Source organism: Pezoporus occidentalis, unplaced genomic scaffold (assembly GCF_034315485.1).
Source record: "Pezoporus occidentalis ecotype Australia unplaced genomic scaffold, CSIRO_AGI_Poc_V1 ctg66, whole genome shotgun sequence".
NCBI classification, from domain to species: Eukaryota; Metazoa; Chordata; class Aves; order Psittaciformes; family Psittacidae; genus Pezoporus; species Pezoporus occidentalis.
Genome location: NW_026916009.1, coordinates 1179904 through 1198536, shown reverse-complemented (window position 1 = coordinate 1198536; position 18633 = coordinate 1179904). Strand labels below are relative to the sequence as shown.

Sequence of the window (18633 nt, the reverse complement as noted above, 5' to 3'; positions counted from 1 at the left end):
GGAAGAGACCTACCATTTAGACTAAACAGGTGATTTACACAAGAAGTATACTTCAACGCCCTTCACAAGCAGTTAATATCACCTCTAAATACTCTTTTCAGAAGGTCTTCATAAAGAGAGTGAAATCACAACTCTATTTGCACAAACAATGGCTAAAGTGTTTGATGCTTTTCAGAGGTGCATGTTGAAATGCAGAAATACTTTTAAGCTCAGATAAGATCTTGAGGAAATATTTGCTGGGCCTCAGAGAAAATGTAAATCAAAACTGCCAGAACTGTGTCAAAATGTAGATTTCATTACAGTTTACTTATTTAAGCAGAGAATGAAAACAAGCAGAGTTCTGGGCAAGTTTATGGTCCTGTATCTACTTTTAGACCTCCGTTTACATTTTACTGTTTTAGGAGTGACACAAAGGTGGCATGTTGCTGAATTCTAGATGTCCTTCAGTAGCTGGAGCAGAAAGCAAGGAAGGGAGAAAGGCCCTTTAAACCTGTGCAGTCATGTCAGACACAAAGGCTTTAGAAAATGAAATCACCACTTCCTAATGCAGAAACCGCTCTCTTCCTGCTCCTGAGCAGGAGCCTTGGTTGGGGCTGTGCTCCATTCTTGATGTTTGACCTCTCTGATCTGTGTTTTCTCCCTTAACCTGAGGGCAGAGGAGGAATAGCAGCTAGCATTTGGGTGGGCTGCTTAGCAGAGATGTGAAAAGCCTATGGATGCTTTATCACGGCCACTGGGCACCCATTTTAGAAGGACTGAGAAAGCCGAAAGCATTGCCAGCATTATGCTGAGCTGTTGTTCTCTGAAGTCCAGTCTTCAGCCAGACTGTGAAATCGGAGGGCTTAGAATTGAGACAAGGATAAACCCAAATACAAAATAAGGTCTCTATTACCTTGTTTCACTAGTCTCTCTAGGGCATGGACACCACAACAGGTCATTGCCAGGTTCATGATTCTAAACCAGCGTTTTTTCCTCAGCATTTTTTGAAGGAAAAAGTAACATTCTGCTACGATAGCCAAGAATAAGCCCTGATTGTCTCAAACAATATATCCAAGCTTCTGATGCCTGACAGCTAAGACACAAGGCTATTGCCATTGTGATGGATTAGCACTGTGACAGCTTCTTCCTCCCCAGGTTAGTCCTAGTAATTACCCCAGCCATTGAGAGCCAAATTCTGGCCATGGTTTTGGAAATTTAACACCACATGACAGAGTAAACTCACCCTATACACGAGTAATCTAGGCAAGAATGAGTTTACTTATAGGGCAACATAGAAAGTAAAGAGACCTTGATCTTTGTTTCAATACCCAAATGGCTGCGAAGTCAGATGAAATTTGGAGTGAACAAATTAATTCAAGCTTTTCTTACCATTTTTGCTCTTTGGCTTTAAAGGAAGCAGTAGAAGCATTGCTACTTTTCTAGCCAAGAAAGACTTCAGAACTCCTGAGCAGTTTTTCTTGAAATAGATTGTATGACTCCCACTGTCAGCCAGGAGGTCATTCCTTCCAAGAGATGGCTTAAGGCCACTCATCTCACTGTCATCTTCCATAATCTCGTCTATTCCTTATCCCTAACTCAGAGGGAGAAGCCTTTCCCACACCAAAACATCAGGAAGGTGTTGAGCATTGCCTCTGTGCTGTACCCTGCTCACAGGCATAACTGAGTGGATGACTGCCCTGAGAATGGGGATAGGTTCTGTGCCTTTTGCTAGAAGAAATGGTGTTCCCTTCATCAGGAGCCAGCTCCTGGCTGTGCAGGCTTGTTACACACAGTCTGAAGAGGTGCATCTTGTGGTAACTGGGCTAGTGAAGGGGGTTGTTTCATTTAAATAAAGGAAATATTTTATTATTTGAGATATGTTGCTTTCAGATCTGTCCTCTGAGAAACTGAGATCACTGCAGCCTGGAGACCAGCCAGGACTCAAGGGAATTACAGTCCTAGACTAATAAATTTGATCTGACCTAGAGCAACCATAAACCCTAAATAACTCCTCTTACTTCACTCATGTGACTCTAAGCTTATCATGGTGTTTCAGACTCTGAACATGGTCCATGCCTTCTTTTCCTGAAAGGGAAGTTTAATAGAAAATTTGTGTCTAATGAAGCATTCCTGCTAACCTAAATCTTTCCTATTAATTCAAAATACAACCAAAAATAATAGTCTCTTGTACTCCGCAGAAGATGACCAATCTTAACGCATTCCATTGTCTCCCCCAGCCTTTCAACTTGAAAGCAAAAGTCATTCTCATCTTTGCTTTGCTGGCCTAATCTCAGCAGCTCTCTCAGAAAACTGATGAAATCAAAGTGTAACTTCGGATCTCCAGCAGAACTTGAGCATGTCCATTTAAAAGGCCTCCTACCTCCTGATAAAATAATGATTCAGTGTCACACCAAAGACTTCTGTTGTCCTCCAGCTCCCACCAAGCATGGCAGAAATCACTGCAGCAAGAATGAAACACTTTACAGCAGTTAATCCTCATAGCACTCCAGGGAGGCCAGGAGCTTGAGCCAGGTAGGGGAAACTGTATGCCCCATCTGAAGTAGTTTACAGCATAGCCTGATTTGTGCAGAAATGCTGGCACATAGCACACAAGTATGTTTAATTGATTCCGAAAATCTGATCCTAAAACTTAAATCGGGTTTGAACCACAGGTAAAACAAAGACTTGGTGTGTTTTGTCCCCAGTCCTGCAGAACAGACAGAACTGGTTTTTAGTTCTTTAGGTTTTCAAAGGCAACTCTGTGCTCTAAACCTACATTGATGTCCTACATTCAGACAAAGAGCCCAGATTGTTTGCCCATTGCTCACATGCACTCATTTGTGATTCACACAAACCACTCCATGGCTTTCATTGCCATCACAGCACACTTAAGGATCAAAATCAAAACTTTGCCTCCTGCATTCCCATATATGCTATGATTGCTTGCCTACCAGGGGAGCCCTGATATTCTCATCTACCTTCATGAAGGATCATTTGTCATTTCAAGCCCTCTAGCCACCTGGAACATGGAAATTCCATTTACTAAATTCAGGTTGCCTCTCAGAAGAAGAGGAAATGCATTCTGATGCAGAATACCAAGTTAAACATGCAGAATAAACCTAAGGGATTTGGCACAGAGAGGTTTTAGAGAGACAGTAAGCTACTCTGAAAATAACTTAGCACACAAATTAATAGCTAGTTCTTCCTCTCTTTAATACAGAGTTTCAAAAATGTCCCCCTACCCAAAAGTCAAGCTCTTGAAAACCACTGGCACCTTAGGGAGCTCCCTAGCTGCCTTCTACCATGGAATAGATTACTTAAGGATTCTAGCCTTGGATGAAACTCATTGGGCATTTTCAAGTGTTGCATTTCCACACCAAAAAGCATCCAAATCAGTTGGCATAAACAACAGTCAAGCTGCCTTCTGTTTTTGCCAAGAAGAACTAGGTCCAGTGGGACTTAGTAACCATAATTTTTTCCACCATAGCTTCTTTTGTGGGTTCCAGCTGTGGAATGGTCTCCAAGAGTCTCAAGCTCAGGAAGGCAAGGGCATGGGTCCAGCTCCACTCTGGGACATGGCAGGCAATTCTCAGAAATCTGCAGGAATTACATTTGTTTAAACCAAAGCTGGATTTGACCCTTATCAAATTCTAGTGTAACTGGCACAACTCGTACATTACAGCCTTCTTCTCTTCATTTAGTTCATAGTTAAAAAACTAATATTCCCCATCTATCCACATTTCACAATGAGTTATTTGTTTAGTAGCAAAGAAAAGTGATTAAAATATACAACATGGTGAAAATCACATTCGCATCTTCTGTATTGCTGTATAATTCATGCTGAAGAACAAACGAGTTTACAGCTCTGGGACTGTCTCCAGAATGAGTTACATTTGTCCTGTTTCCCATTCTTGTTATAATCTTTGTCAAGACAGTAGAATGATACGTCCCATTTGCTGTCCCCTTCACAATATTTGTCATACTACTGCAATAATAGAGTTGCTGGTTGCCCATATACACATCATGAATTATTTGTTGACATAAGGAAAGTTCTCTTGCATTCTATTTGAGCAATTAATCTTTCCCTTTAAATCCAGGAGCAAGTACTGATTATCATTATTCCTTTTTTGGCTTTTAGGATGAGATTTGCTACTCTCCACCTTTTGTTTAGGAGGAGCGGAGGAGGAGGGGTGAGAAGCAGAATGACAGACACAGCGTATCACTTTCCTAATTGCAAAGAGGGATCCAGGTGTTGGCAAAGATCAAACCTACTAATATAATACCACCAGCCCTAAAGGGCAGTAATAGCAACAGATAAATCACCTTTCAATAAACACACCATTAGAGCATTCATCTACCCCTAAGCAAACAGCTTTGAGAAAACTTATCTTCTTATGCATGCATTTGTGCAGAATTGATAGTCATCAACTAGCAACATTTATTTAAGCTTCCATCAAAAATGGGTATGGTCTGGGTGGTGTTGAGTAAAAGCAAATAGGAAAAGAAAAAAAAATGGATATATGGTAAGTGGATGCAATGTTTCAAAATTAATGGAAAAGGAGGGAACAAACATAACTCTGTTTTGCTCACGCTACTACGAATGCCTCACATGGCAGAATACTGAAAGGACATCAAGTGATTACCCAGAGCAAGCAATTCCATCTTGTTTTGGAGGCTTGCCTGCTCCTCCTTGGTTGGAAACTGTGTCCAGCCTAAAGGTCCGTTGAGTACACTTCAGTCAGATGCAGCCTTGTGAAGGACCCATACTAAAGCTAGCGACAGACACAGGCCACATAGCAAAACAACCATGCAACATGCTGCCCACTCAGCAACAGGAGGGAAGAAGCCTTCACTGAGGAAAAGAAATAAACATATCAGCAGAAAGCCCAGTAGGAGAAGAAAACCTCTCCATGAGCACCAATTAGATCCATGAGCACCAATTGGATACACCTGCTTGTGAAGAGGGTGAAGGAAGGGAATTTGCCCCGGTAAGTCCTAATTAGCAAAAGCATTTGTTCTTCCCAAGTCAAAGAGCCAGGGGGCTCACTGTAGTGTAAGTTTCTGTAAACAAGCAACTGATATCACATGACAGCTAGAAATTAACAACAGAGACTTCCACCTCCCCAGTGGGAGACAGAGGTGGCCAACAGCATGGTGGCCTCAGCAGCCACAGAGGCAGAATGGGTTGTGGACCTGATGTGACCTATGCACACAGAAACTCAAGTGCTTGTGCTTTGACATAAATGATCCAGACGCTCTTTTAGCTTTGTCCTAAACTGAATGTCATGAGCCAGCTGTGCACTCACTGCATCTTTCTTTAGGAGGTTTGCAAGCTTAAGAATCCTAAATGACAAAGAAATTAAAATAGGGAGACTGCCATTAAAGCCACTCACACAAAAAATTGAACTTCTCTTAACACAGAAACAGAAGCAGCAATATGGCAGTCAGTTTTGTATTTAGAAATGAAATTAGTGAGAATGTTGTCAGTTTTTTTCAGAGATGATACATTCTTCGTGGATGTTTTTTGTATTGTTGTTTGAAACATGCATTCCCAAATGTGAAATATAGGTGTGAACATTGTGTATCAGTTAAGAAAAAAAAAAGAAAAGAAAAAACCAAACAACAAAGCCAACCAACAAAATACATAAAACTGTGACAGTGAACAGATGCCTAGAGAGAATGGGAACAGAGAAAGCATAAGTACACTCCTTCATCCCCCTAATACCAGCCTCCCAGCATCCAGCTATTTTCAGCTCAAGAGATGTGCTCCCTATACTAATATTTTCCTTCCCTTACCCATACAGCAAGATTATAGTCAGCTGTCAATGATTTTCAGCAATGATCTAGAAGGATTTCTAATCTTAGACGAAGATGGGATATTTCACACTGGTTAAACTTGCCATGAACTAAAAAGAAAAGCAACAAAACACAAACACCCCCCAAAATCCCCCAAACATGTCAGGCTTACCAGAGGCAAAATGCCCAGTTTTTACACACATCTGTCAGTCAGCCAACAAATTAGGAGAAGGAAACAGTGACCATAGATTACCCAGTGAGAGCCAGTTTTGCATTTGCTGCTGTATGCTGCTGTGTAGGCTCAAGTGCCTTTCATACTCCCTAAGAGCAAGACATTTTATATATATACAATTATTTGGATCTTTATTTTTGGTTATACGTGGCATTCACCTCAATAATTTATTGCCCTTTGTTAAGTACAGCAGTTATGTTTATGCAAATGCAGAAGAAGGTATGAACACCCAGGAACCATCATGGGTTTTCACAATGTACTGCAGAAGGAAAGCAAGCAGTTGTGTAATTATTCCAGCATGACATGTTCATGCATAAAATTAGGCCTTCTCTCCAAGCACTGCCTGTCAATAAGTCCTGTAAATCTATAGGAGAGCTGTTCATGACACATTCAATTTTGTCTATCAGTACGATGTCCAATTACTTGGGAAAGGGTGAAAGACTTTATGCCACATCTAAACATGACAGACATAACCTTTAAGTACTGGCAAATGCCAAGATGTTGCTGGCAGTAGGCATTCCAAACATGTTTGTGTTTTCCTTTGTACATGCTTTTCCTCTTTTTTTATATAAATGCAAATTGTTAAGTATTTTAAAATGCTGCATTATCACACCCCCAAGGAACAAGTTCGGAAAATGGAAAGAAGTTTTACACTACCTAATCTTCTCAAATACGTTTAACATAATGTAGCATTTGTTACTGCCACAGGTGTTAAAATAGCATTTCCCTGACCCCCGGTTTCAGCATACAAGTATCAAGTTGTAAGCACAGCATTAAGTCCAATCACTGAGACCTGCACAAAAGGGAAAAAAAAAGGTAAAATAATTTTGTTGCATCCTCCAAAGTAAAATTCATCAAAAGCCTCTGCTCCATCTCCAAACAGTAAAGCTGATCTGTACCTCAAAGCCTTTTGAAAGGCCAGCATGTTTTTCTTCTTAATACTTCCCAGCAGGGAGCACAACAGCAGGTCTAGTTTATCTTAATTATCTCTCTTTATCTCCACAGGAGAAAGAAATTACTGCCAGTGTGTTGCTGGCTAGAACAGAAGTTGAAGAGCACAAGTCATCTCCATTTCTCCACAACTATTCCCATGGCTCAGGTAAGTGCAATGGAAAAACCCGAGGAATGGAGTAGAGACCAGGAGAATGTATTTCTGTTGTTCTGGGTTACATACTGTAACTGGAAGTTGACAGTCAAAGTCACAGTGAACATAGAAGAAAGAAAGAATGTTTCTGTGTTTTATCCTTACTTACCATACAGGAGAACAGCAAAGAAAAAGCTGGTTGCAGTGATGGAAACAGCATGCTCTAGTAAAGACAGAACTTTAGGAAACAGTCTCTGAGTTAACCAGAAAACAAAGATAATGAATACTAGGGATACTTACAATGCTGAGTGCCCTTAAGACAAAAAGAGACTTTCAGTTTCCATTTTATAGGACACTGTGTATGTGGTAGCCCACTATGCGTTAGTGAAGTTACCTTTTTGTCAGCTGTTGACTCTTTGTGAGAAACTCTACCGCTGCTTCTCTTTTGGATAGCTTAAAGAGCAGGTATCTTGGGGTTTATATTCCTAAGAAGATGTTATGGTCTTCGATTTAATATGGCTTACTGGAAATTGTGCTTGCATTGTTTTGTGGCAATTTTGGCTGCATCTTTAATAGTCTCACGGCTGATTTTAATGTGTCCTTGCTTTTGGCTCTTTATTATTAGAGGAGTCCCATTCTGTTTTCAGCAGGGCGTCACAAGGATGCCCTGCCTTAGGATTCTGATAAACTGCCCAGAGAAGTTGATGGGAACTAGAACAGGATTCTCATGTGTTTCCTAGGACTTCATTAATGAAGTAAAAGTAAGATTGTAACATAAATCTGAGCTACCACTTTCTCATGTACTTTGTTCATCTGTGGTGATCTTTCCAAGACTGCCTTCCTCTTAACTTTTCACGGCCCTGAGGAACAAACTTTTGGCATCATTTACGTCCTAATTAGAACTAATAATTTAGCAGTAATTTCCAGAAGTGTTGGTGGAAATATTTAGCATATAAGTCTCAGTAGAACTACTTTGCGGAGGTAAAACAGAAAATTGTAAGTCTGCCAGTTCATACCAAAAACTTTGCTCTGACCGACCTTGTATCTGCTCCACATGTTGAATAACCATAAACAGCACAAAATCACTGCCTTACTGACCTAAACTAGATTATTATTATTATGAAACTTCCTCTGTTGAATACTGTATATGAGGTAGTAAAACTCAGTTCAATCACCTTTTGTTCCCATTCCACTGATAGCTACTGATGGCGAATTATTTTTCCTTGACATTAAAAGCTGGATTATTTGCTGGTGCACAGCGAAGTCAATCAGATCAGCTTCAGGGATTGTGGCAACCTGTAGGTCTCCATTATACGGAAGGCTATGGTTAGGGCTTTTTTGTCCTCGCTCACTTACGTAAAGGCACAGTCAGCAGACTGGGTCATCACTAAAAAGGAAGCTCTGGGTGTAAGATCCCCCAGTTCAAAGGGAAATCTTAAGCAGACTATAAAGCTAAATAGATGTTGATGAGTAGCCTCTCCTTTATCCTCATGCAATGAAGGACGGATTTACAGGACTGAAGTCAGCAGGAAACCCTTTCAAGCAGCTTTGAAAATTTTAGCCAAGAAGCCTTTTCTAGCAGACTTTTGGCAGTATATGTGCACCCTTCTGGTTTCCTTTTTGATGAGGTTCATGCTTCACATAGTGAAGGATTAAAAATCAAAATACGAGTAATAATAATATATTAATTTCAAAAGCTGGCAAGCTTTTTCCCCCCAAATCAGGAAGTGCCCTTGAGCCAGCTGGACAGACTGAGTACTGGCTATTGATGCTGTTTTCCAAGACAGAAGTCATTCTATGATAACCTCTTTCAAGCATAACTCTTTATCTCTTTGAAACATGATCTGCATCTTGTGGCTGTCTATAAAAAACTAAGACCCTGATTCTGATAGAGGCTTTTAGGATAATACAGCTGATAAATCCAAGTGATGATAAAAATGATGACTGCTTTAGTAAGTTGTAAAACTCCTACTGTTGGCCTGTAGCCAGCAAGTGAATTGGTTGCCTGTTTCACTGTTCTGAGAATCTCACAACAGTCTGACAAATCTAAATCTTATTCCAAGGCATGTGTTTGAAGTTACAGCCATATAGGCCTCCAGGACTAGTGGCCCAGTATCTGGCCATGGCTTTTATGTCAGAGCATGGGGAGGCTTCATAGCAGCAACAGTAATGAAAGCGTCTGTCTAGAAAAATATCCACATCCAAAATACTTACCCACCTGCAGTTTACCAGTGATGGCCCAAACGAATTGCAGCTTGCTGAGCTTTTCTCCTATGAAAAATGCAAAACCATGGTGGGAAAGAGTGGCTCAAGCATTGGTGGCACTTTTCTTCAGAAGAAATGGGATAGGGATAGCATACGTACATGTACATCTCTGGTAAGCAAACCTTGGTTTATGTGGGGATCTATGCTTGGTGGGAGGAAAGACTCCATTTTGTACTACATGCAACTCCTGATTCTGCAAAAAGACAAACCATGGCTCGTTTGTGTCTGTGTTTCATGCTTAAGACAGTTAGACAGCTGTTTGTGCCATATTTACTTCTGTTGCTGACAGTCCGTTGTTATAGATTATGCAAGAAAGTTGTTCTAACTTTTATGAAGAGCTGGAGACATCCACTTAGACACAACCAGAAAGAACCATTTCCTCAGTTTACTCTTCTGCACATGTGAACCATTTTACAATCCAGGGGAAAAAAAGCTATCCAAGCTTTACAGTTCTTCCTTCTCTCTCCCTGGAAGGCCTGTTTTCTTCCATAAGTGGCTCTATGGCATTTCCGAACAGCTGAATGTTTTCACTCTTTCTAGATAGATTTTTTTTTTTTTTTAAGGAATCAGAACTCTGCTGCAGCATTACATTAAAAATAAAAAAAATAAATAAATAGAATGAGCGCTTCAACTACAAGTAGTCTTTGCTCTTTCACTGCAGCATGGCTCCCAACCAAAGCCAATTATGTAAACCAACAGCACCTCAGCACTGTTACCACCAGCCATGTAAAAGGAAGAATCACACCTACCCAAAGCTGAAAGCATTTTCAAGAAATTTAATTATTTTCTTACTTTCCCACCTCAAGCGTGCTTTTTACCTTACTTCAATCTAAAACGCCTTGGGTGTTATTCATCTAGAACATATGGAACACTATATAAATCCAAGTTGTTGCTAATTTTACTTAAAAGTCAGGTTTTATTTTCTGTTTTTGCTTCTGCCTGTTTACAGTCCTTGAAACATCTTTTTGCATTGCCCCAGATGTCGCTTCTTGCAGTGCTTCATCTTTTGTATATGTTAATCTTACCTCCTCAGTGCTTGCAATATTTTTGCTTCATACAGTGATGGGGAGGAATGTAATGCCAAAAACTAATTGTGAAAGAAAATGGCAAAATGATTTAATTTCATGCCTTTAAATTCAGTATCAATTAAGTTTAATGGTCAAAATCCTTTCATCGATTTATGAAACTGTGTAGATCATGATTTCTAAAGGAAAAAGTGACTTTGAGACAGGTCTATCTAATAGATTTCTCTTTATTTTACAGCTCACTGTCTTAACTTTAACATACTGTGGAAATAATTTGTAGCCTTTGTTATCATTATTGGGCTTTCAATGATATTGGTCAAGAATTCCAAGTAAGCTGATAACAGCTGCTGGGAAAGCATGTTCCCTGTGCTGCAGTGAGCTATAGTATGGAATAATCGAAGCATGATTTACTTTCATATATGGCACCAGTGGGCTCTCTAGAATAGCTGTCAGTTATACTCTGGAGGTACAGCAAGTTGTTAAACGTTGGCCAATGTTGTGGTGGTCTCCTAGCATGTTTTTCATTCAACAACTGGAATGCCCAGCAGGCTGTACTCATTTCCAGAAAGAGTTCTTCAAAAGGAAATCATCTCAATTAAGATATGTATATGTATAATGTTTCATATACAAACAATGCATATCTTAGCATAAATATTGATGCTGGTTCATGTATGCAGTCATTATACTTCCTAAATGAAAAATTATTAAATGATTTGTCCATGGTACTGATTGGTGAGTGATTTCTCCCTGTCCTTAACCCAAAAGCCTTCTGTTACATTTTCTCCCCACTGTCCTGCTGAGGAGAGCAGTGACAGAGCACCTTTGGTGGCACCTTGTGTCCAGCCAGGGTGAACCTCGGCACAGACATAAAAGGTGCAATATGACTGTGTTGTGGGGAACTTCAGAAAGTTCAGTAAGGTCCTATCTCAGTGTATCATTATGCTCAGCAGAACCTGTTGTTGCAGGTAATAACACTGTTTGCTTGCTGTCCCTGTTTGAAGATCTGTGTGTGCAATGCTGTTAAGGCCGTGGAGAGCTCCATCAAGGAAAAGAGCAGTTGCTTGGCTTAAAAAACTCAAGGAGGCCTTAAGAAATCTTGTTAGTTCTGCCCAAACACAGCAGCATGAAATTATAACCCAAGAATTTTACCAGGCTCACTCAAGTACAGCAAATACCAGCTGGAGGGTAAAGAGAGATTTGCTTTCCAAACAGCTAGGAGAGGCATTCATTTCACTACATGAAACAAATATCAGTTCGTTGATGACAGTAAAAGTCAGTTGGACATTGCAAGCTGTAACTTGTACTGTGGGCTATTCAGGACTTGGCATCCAAGGGAGGAACTGAAGAGAGTACAGCAAAGCTACAGAAAAATGCAAGAGATTGGTGTGTTATGGGTCAGCAAGATCCAGGCACCACATCATGAAGATGGAGGGCACATTTCTTCCATGCACCAGAACTAATGTTGATAGTGCTACACTGTTCATTCATGGTCCCCTGAGAGACCATCTGCCTACAGAAGAAGTGCAGCATACACAGGATTCTGTCCAGGAGAAAACTTTATCTTTACTTGAGTTTGTTGAAATGATTGTGGACATCAGGAGAGAACAGTCCCTGGGCCATGAAGAAACAGGAAAGGAAGAAAGGGGGAGGATGCATTTAGAGGAGGAAGACTTTTACATCCTGTCTGCAACATGATTTTGAAAGTCTCGGGAAACCTGGCCAGAAATAGGCAGGTGACGTTCCTGATACTGTTTGGACTCCCCTTAGCTCCAGTGGTATCTAAATTCCCAAACAGGCAGCCTTTCTTGCCTGCAAATATACTGGCTTAGTCTTTGTTATTGTACAGGGCTCCCCAGTGCCTGACCAAAGGTACAGAAACTCTCCTACTAGGAAAGAGGAACCGGGCCCAGTTCATCCCTCATGTGTAGGAGTGCAAAAAGCACTCATATCATCCTAAGAGAACTCTTGCAATGCTTTCTGTAACCATGCAGCGCTGTATATGACTAACCCCTACCACTCGTCTTTCTTACTCCTTGTCTAGATGATGGCTGCAGGTGATCTTGAATCTCTCAGTCATGCAACTTCAAAGGGACACCAGTTATCTGTAATACAAGGAAAGGGAGCTCCAACACACTGAATGATGAGGATTTCCAGCAATGATTTCTATCAACTACTTATTCTTAATGTGGCCTGAGTTTGGGCATTTTGTCGCCAGCCACTCATGTACTGAATATTCTGTCAACCTGCAGAATGATGCTGTGATCTTCTTTACTGTGAGCAATCTAGGAGGCAATAGGGCATTCCATTCCAAAGATCAAGTGGGAAGGTCCCCCTTGATTTGTCATCTCCAACTGATTTCAGGGGAGCTGGATTTCCACTCCCTCCCTAACTCTTGCCCTGTATTCTTACATTCCCTGCTTTCCAGTACTAACGCATGCTTTTTTGTAGAATTTAAGGCCATCTTTAATTTTTTTTTTAAGTATAGCTGTCCTTCCTGATAATGTAGACAGCCTTGCAATTACAAATCAGAGCACACATACCATCAGGATCAAGATAAACTTTCTGATTAAAGAATTGTTGCTCCAGGCTTGTATTCTTCAGTGAATTCAGACCTTAAAGAAACATTACCTGAGGTCTGCAGGAAAACTCTGGTGAGGCCAGTATTTTAGTACTGCTCTTGAATCCCAGCCTGGTGGTTCTTTCTGAGGACTCATTTTGCTGGTGGCATTAGTGCTTGCGTGGTTGTGAGAGAGAAGTTGGAATGAACTGGCCAATGTTAATATCAATACACACACATGCAGACTTCCAAAAAAAAGAAGAAAGAAATACAACTTACCTAACAGTAATTTAGAAAATCTGATTTCTTATTTGTTCCAATGATAAGAGGCATTTTCTTTGTCTCAATCTACTTCTCAGCAGGAGTCCTACACTGATGAAGTATCATCAAATTGTCAGCTTCCACTGAGAGAGACACCCACACGGCTCACTGATTGGAGAGATGGGAACAGTGACAGGTGTTTCTAAAAACTGTTGGGTTTTAAAATTAAAGGGGAAAAAATATTCCCTTTGTGAAAGACGTATCTAAAATAGAAGTTAGCCGATGAAAATTTTGTTGGGACAGACTGAAGAAGACAAATGAGTCTAGTTAGTGTAGCAAGGAACTAGGTAACGAAAGTTAAAGGAAGTCAACCTTGGTGCAAAGGACTTCATTCTAGGTTAGCTGAAGTCTTGAGTAAAGTGAGGCTGCTGTTGGGGTTCATCAGTTGATAGGATGCTGAAAATGGGTTAATTATTCTTATGAACAACTAGGGTACCTGCACTTACATGGGCTAGGCTGAAAATGCAAAATTTATGCAGTATCAGTAGCACCACTTATTATTAAAACTGAACAGCTCTATTCACAGCAAAAACCATATTTCATTTGCTTTATTAACCATTTCAGAGGGAGAAATTCTCATAGAAATTGTTCCTCGGCAATCTCCTCAGCTAAATGCGGGCAATGCCAAGCTCTCCTTTTCCACAGATGAAAACAGTGTTTTAATTTATGTGAGGTCCACAGCTGCTGAACTTAGGAATGTGACAAGAATGTCTGTGATAAGATGAGTAATCCTACCTTCAGCATGAAGTGAATAGTGTTCAGCAAATAAGCCTGGGACCACACAAGCAGAGAGTAGAAAGAACAACGTTAAACAGTTTCTTGTGCAGTGGTTCTTTTCTGTCCCCTGCATTGTGAGAAACAGGCTCTCTGGGGAGAAATAATATATGCTCATGCAATTAGAGAATGCGTGCACACAGGAGGGTTAATTAAGGTCACACGTTTCTGACATCTCCTAACTGCGTGTTTGAGCCTGGAGTCTCAGAGTTGTGTGTTTCAGGTGATTGTTTTTAACTTTTGTGTTTGTCTAACAGAACATAAACAGTATTTGTGTTCCAACACCAAACAACCATTCAGTGTCCCCTCTTGCCTAACCACATTGAAGTCCCCTCTTCCCACCAATGCAGGATCCCTCTTAGAGCTTAGATCATGGTCAATTCCCTTAAACATCAGCTTATAGATGAATGAGCAACAAAAAGTAAGTATTTTCTATATCTTTCTGCTACTCTCGGAAAAACAACACCAAAGCTGAGCAGCCACAAAAAAAAACACCTCAAAACCGAGTCTTACCTTTTATGTAGGGATACACTAAAAACAGGACTGGTGTGAGGAGGCAATTGAGTGAAAAGGGAGTATGGAGAGTGTTCATGGTAGGCTACTGTGCAGTTCTTTCGTGTAGAACACAACTGAAAGGTGCCATATACATTGGATAGACGCATGCCAACTGATCAAGGATGTCTGATCCATTCTGTGCTCAAAATAATTCACCTTGTCTGTCATGTAAGGACCAGATGCCTTCTCTGACCCCCCTGGGTAAAAGGCCTTTTCACAGGCTATGAAGAGCACCAGTCTGGCACCTCCACCAACTGTCCAGTTGGTTGCTGCCACTACTGCAGGTGAGGGGCTGCTGCTGCAGCCCGGGACTTTGTACTTCGCCTATCACTATTAGGCAGATAAAGCATTTTAATTACATATCCTATTGTTTCTGTTTTTATCCTCATTAGCCTTCTTTTGAACATACCTGACCCCTTTATCATGGAGCTGAATAGTTCCACTATGTTTAAGACTCCCAAGACAGCTCTTGATAGTAAATTTAGGCCAGACATTTTCCTGTCTCTCTCCAGTAATTTTTCCTCCCACTATTCTTACCTCATGTGCAAACCCCCCTGGGAAAGTCTTGCAGAAGTTAAGAGAGATAAAACCTGTAGGAGTCTATAGAAGTGTAACAGTCCTCTCTTCTGGAATTGAAATAGAATGCTGTCTCCTGCAACCTGTTTGAGGCATCCTACCGGATTATATTATTTGACAAAGATGTTAATTGTATTCTGTTCTATAGGATCTTCAAAATGTAAGAAAAGGTTATCATTGTCTCTTCAATTCTACAGGGCTTTACCATAGAAAACGACATCACAGACTGCATAATGCAGTAGCCACCTGAAGTATGCCCATGTCTCTTTTGTTAGGTGTCTTTTTTATTTTTTGTATGAATTATTTATTACTCATTAATACCAGGGGAAGTGAATTGTGCTCCTGTAGAAGACCAAGGAATGACAGAGGCAGCATGGAAATAATTACAGGAGTGTCTGAGTTCTCGATATGTCTGTGAAAATGGTTTAGCTGGTTGTTGAGGAAAAAGGGGGATGCTTTATGTCTGGTTTTGTAGGAAGCTCAAATACCTTGATGATGAGTGCTGTATAAGTATCATTATTCAGTATGTAAACCTCATTTTGTGTACTGATAATGACAGTAATGCACAAACACCGTAGTCTGACATAGTGACATCTAATCTTAGGTGTCCAAGAATTTGGTGGGATGAAACAATCGTGGCATCTGTACGTGAGGAGCTGAGCACAAAGCAGCACAGCTACCCACCTGCTCCTCAGTAAATCCACTGTGAAATGAGGAAGGGTTCTCCAGGCACCAGATTCTTGCTCCTGAGCTGCAGGTTGTGCTCCCCATGCAGAATATTTGAGCACCATCCCATAGGCAGGACCTTAAAATTTACTTTGCTTTTGCGATTCTCAAAGAGTTTTAATCTGTCCTGGGTACTGCTACAATACTTAAACCTAACCGATTTTCATGCATCAGGGTTACAATGCACTCAGCACACCCCTCATAATTATCTTGACCTTTTCTGTCAGGTGACCCCCTGTCCTGGGTTCAGCAGTAGCAGTCATTTTTCCCCTTCTTGGTAGCTGGTGTAGTGCAGTGTTTTGACTTTCAGCTTGGGAACAGAGCTGATAGTGATGTTTAGGTTTGGCCAAGGACTTTGTGAGCCTCATGCTCTGCCAGGGAGGAGGGGAAGCCAGGAGGAAGTAGAGACAGGACACCTGACCCAAACTGACCAAAGAGGTATTCCATACCACAGCACGTCATGCCCAGGAGGTAACTGGGAGTTAGCCGGAAGGGCTGGGAGACTGCAGGGTTGGAGGAGGTATCGGTTGGAGCTTGGTCGGGCTGGGGGGTGCGAGTTATCGGTTGGCTGGTGGTGAGATGATGTATTCTCTTCCCTTGTTATTTCCTTTATCATTGTTATCATTGGTGGTAGCAGTAGTGATTTGTGTTATACCTTAGTTACTAAACTGTTCTTATCTCAGCCCGTGGGAGTTGCATTCTTTTTGATTCTCCTCTCTGTCCCTCCGGGAGCAGGGGGAGGGCAAGAAAGGGGGGGAAGTGAGCGAACGAATTACCTGACTGGGTTTAAACCACGACACCCCCACAGGCTAGCACCAATGAATTTAGTAGTGAACTCTATCCTTTTAAGATAACCCAGTGTCTTAATTTCCTTTCTGTAAGCAGTTTTACATTTTTTGGCCCTATCTTTGAAGGGCTGTTAGTATAATTAGCTGCTAAAATAAGTCTTTCTTAAAAATGCAGGAATAAAACAACAGGGCAGTAGAAAATACGTGCATCTTGGGGAGCTGTCACTGCAGAGAGGATGTGGCTGATCATCTGAGTGACATGAGCAGACAAAAGGGTTATGGGGGGTATTTTCAATAGATAAAGAGCAAATGTCTTTGCACTGTAAATAGGTCTTGGTTTAGATTAAAGGAAGCAGAGGGAGAGGGTGAAAGGGAGGTTGAACCAAGCAGGTGGAGCTATGGAGCAATCACACTTGGCTTCTTATGGGGCTTGTGGGGGGGCCCTCCCACTTTGCCCATATGCTGGTTAGCTCTCCTGTATAAAGCACCAATAGGTATCAGTAGAGAGCTACTGGTGCTACTGGCAGCAATGGGAAGTAGAAAAATTAAGAGAGAGCTCTGTGTGTAAGTGCACGTGTGTGCACAGATGATTTGTGCTGTGACAGTGACTGCAATGGACTTAGCTCAGAAGGAGCATTCCCTGAGGAGTAGCTGCGGGATCGCTTTAAGCTTCAATGGCACAGTATGTAAAAACCCCACAAACTGCAGGCACAGATTTACATATTTAGCCTGTACCATTAAAGGCACAAACAGCCAGTGTCAGCAGCAGAAATGGGGAGAGGGGAGACAGTAGACTGGAAGATTATGTCAGTAATGCTTAAACCTCCCAAGCGGCCACAGAAAAAAAAAGCCCTGTGCTACTCCCCCCCTGCAGCCCTGTCCTCTTCTCTGCACAGGCACCATCTGATCTTGAAGTAGTTTTAGAGTGTCTGATGAACCAATCCAGTGAGGAAATTGCTGGTGTGTCTTCAATGGGAGACCGGTTCCTATTGTATACAATACTGTATAGGTTTGTCGCTGAGAGCAGAGAAAATTAATAGCTCAGCTCACTATTAACACGAGGTTCTAAATTCTTTAACTAAAATCAAAACCAAGGTGGACTCTTTGCACTCTTCTCCTGCTCTAGCATGGGACCCCTCCCACAGAAGACAGTCCTCCATAAACGTGTCCCACCTGAGTGTTTCCCAGGGGCTGCAGATTTTCCTGTTCTGCTCCAGAGTGTGTCCCTTCCACAAGGTTCAGTCCTTCAGGAGCAGGCTGCTCCAATGTGGGTCTCCCACAGGACCTGAAGCAAACCTGCTGCAGTGTGGGCTCCTCTAGACATGGGGCCACAGGTCCTACCAGGAGCCTGCTACATTGCAGGCTTCCCATGGGATCACAGTCTCCTCTGGGCACCTGCCTGCTCTGGTGTGTGGTTCTGCATGGGCTGCAGGTGGAGATCTGCTCCCCCATTAACCTCTATGGGCTGCAGAGGAATTTCCGCTCTGGTGCATGGAGCACCTCCTCCCCTTCTTCTGCACTGATCTTGGCGTCTGCAAGGCTGTTGCTCTCACATACTCTCCTCTCTCCAGCTGCAAAATTCAGGTTTTTTTTCCCCTTTCTTAAATATGTTATCCCAGAAGTGCTATCACCATCGCTGATGGTGTCCCTTGGCCAGCATTGCCAACTGGCATGGGCTCTGTCAGACATAGTGGAAGCTTCTAGCAGCTTCTTACAAAAGCCAACCCCTTCTCCCCCAAACCTTGCTGTGCAAGTCCACTACATACACTTAAAAAGGCAGATGTGTAACAGTAATGCACACTTAGGTTTCTTCTAGGTTTCTAATTTTTCAGTTCTGTTGGATGACAGGTTTTCAGGCTTTCTACCCCATCAAAAGGAGCAGACAGCATTTTTCTAAGAGAAAGCTAAGATTCCCACAGACCCAGAGTTTGGAGCTTAAAGAAAACAATCACCAA

At 41.6% G+C, this 18633-nt stretch overlaps 2 long non-coding RNA genes across 2 annotated transcripts in view; one reads left to right on the top strand and one right to left on the bottom strand.

The window, feature by feature from the left end:
- The window catches only part of LOC134175137 (uncharacterized), an 81007-nt gene that overhangs the window by 40682 nt on the left and 21692 nt on the right, over positions 1-18633 (top strand). The window contains exon 2 of the long non-coding RNA XR_009968903.1: positions 7013-7106. This is a non-coding gene — a long non-coding RNA (uncharacterized LOC134175137). The remainder of the gene's footprint in view (positions 1-7012; positions 7107-18633) is intronic.
- Positions 11140-18177, bottom strand: LOC134175113 (uncharacterized). Its single transcript, XR_009968899.1, has 3 exons — positions 17852-18177; positions 13218-13367; positions 11140-11891 (listed from the first exon to the last, which is right to left on the bottom strand). It is a non-coding gene; the product is annotated as an uncharacterized LOC134175113 (long non-coding RNA).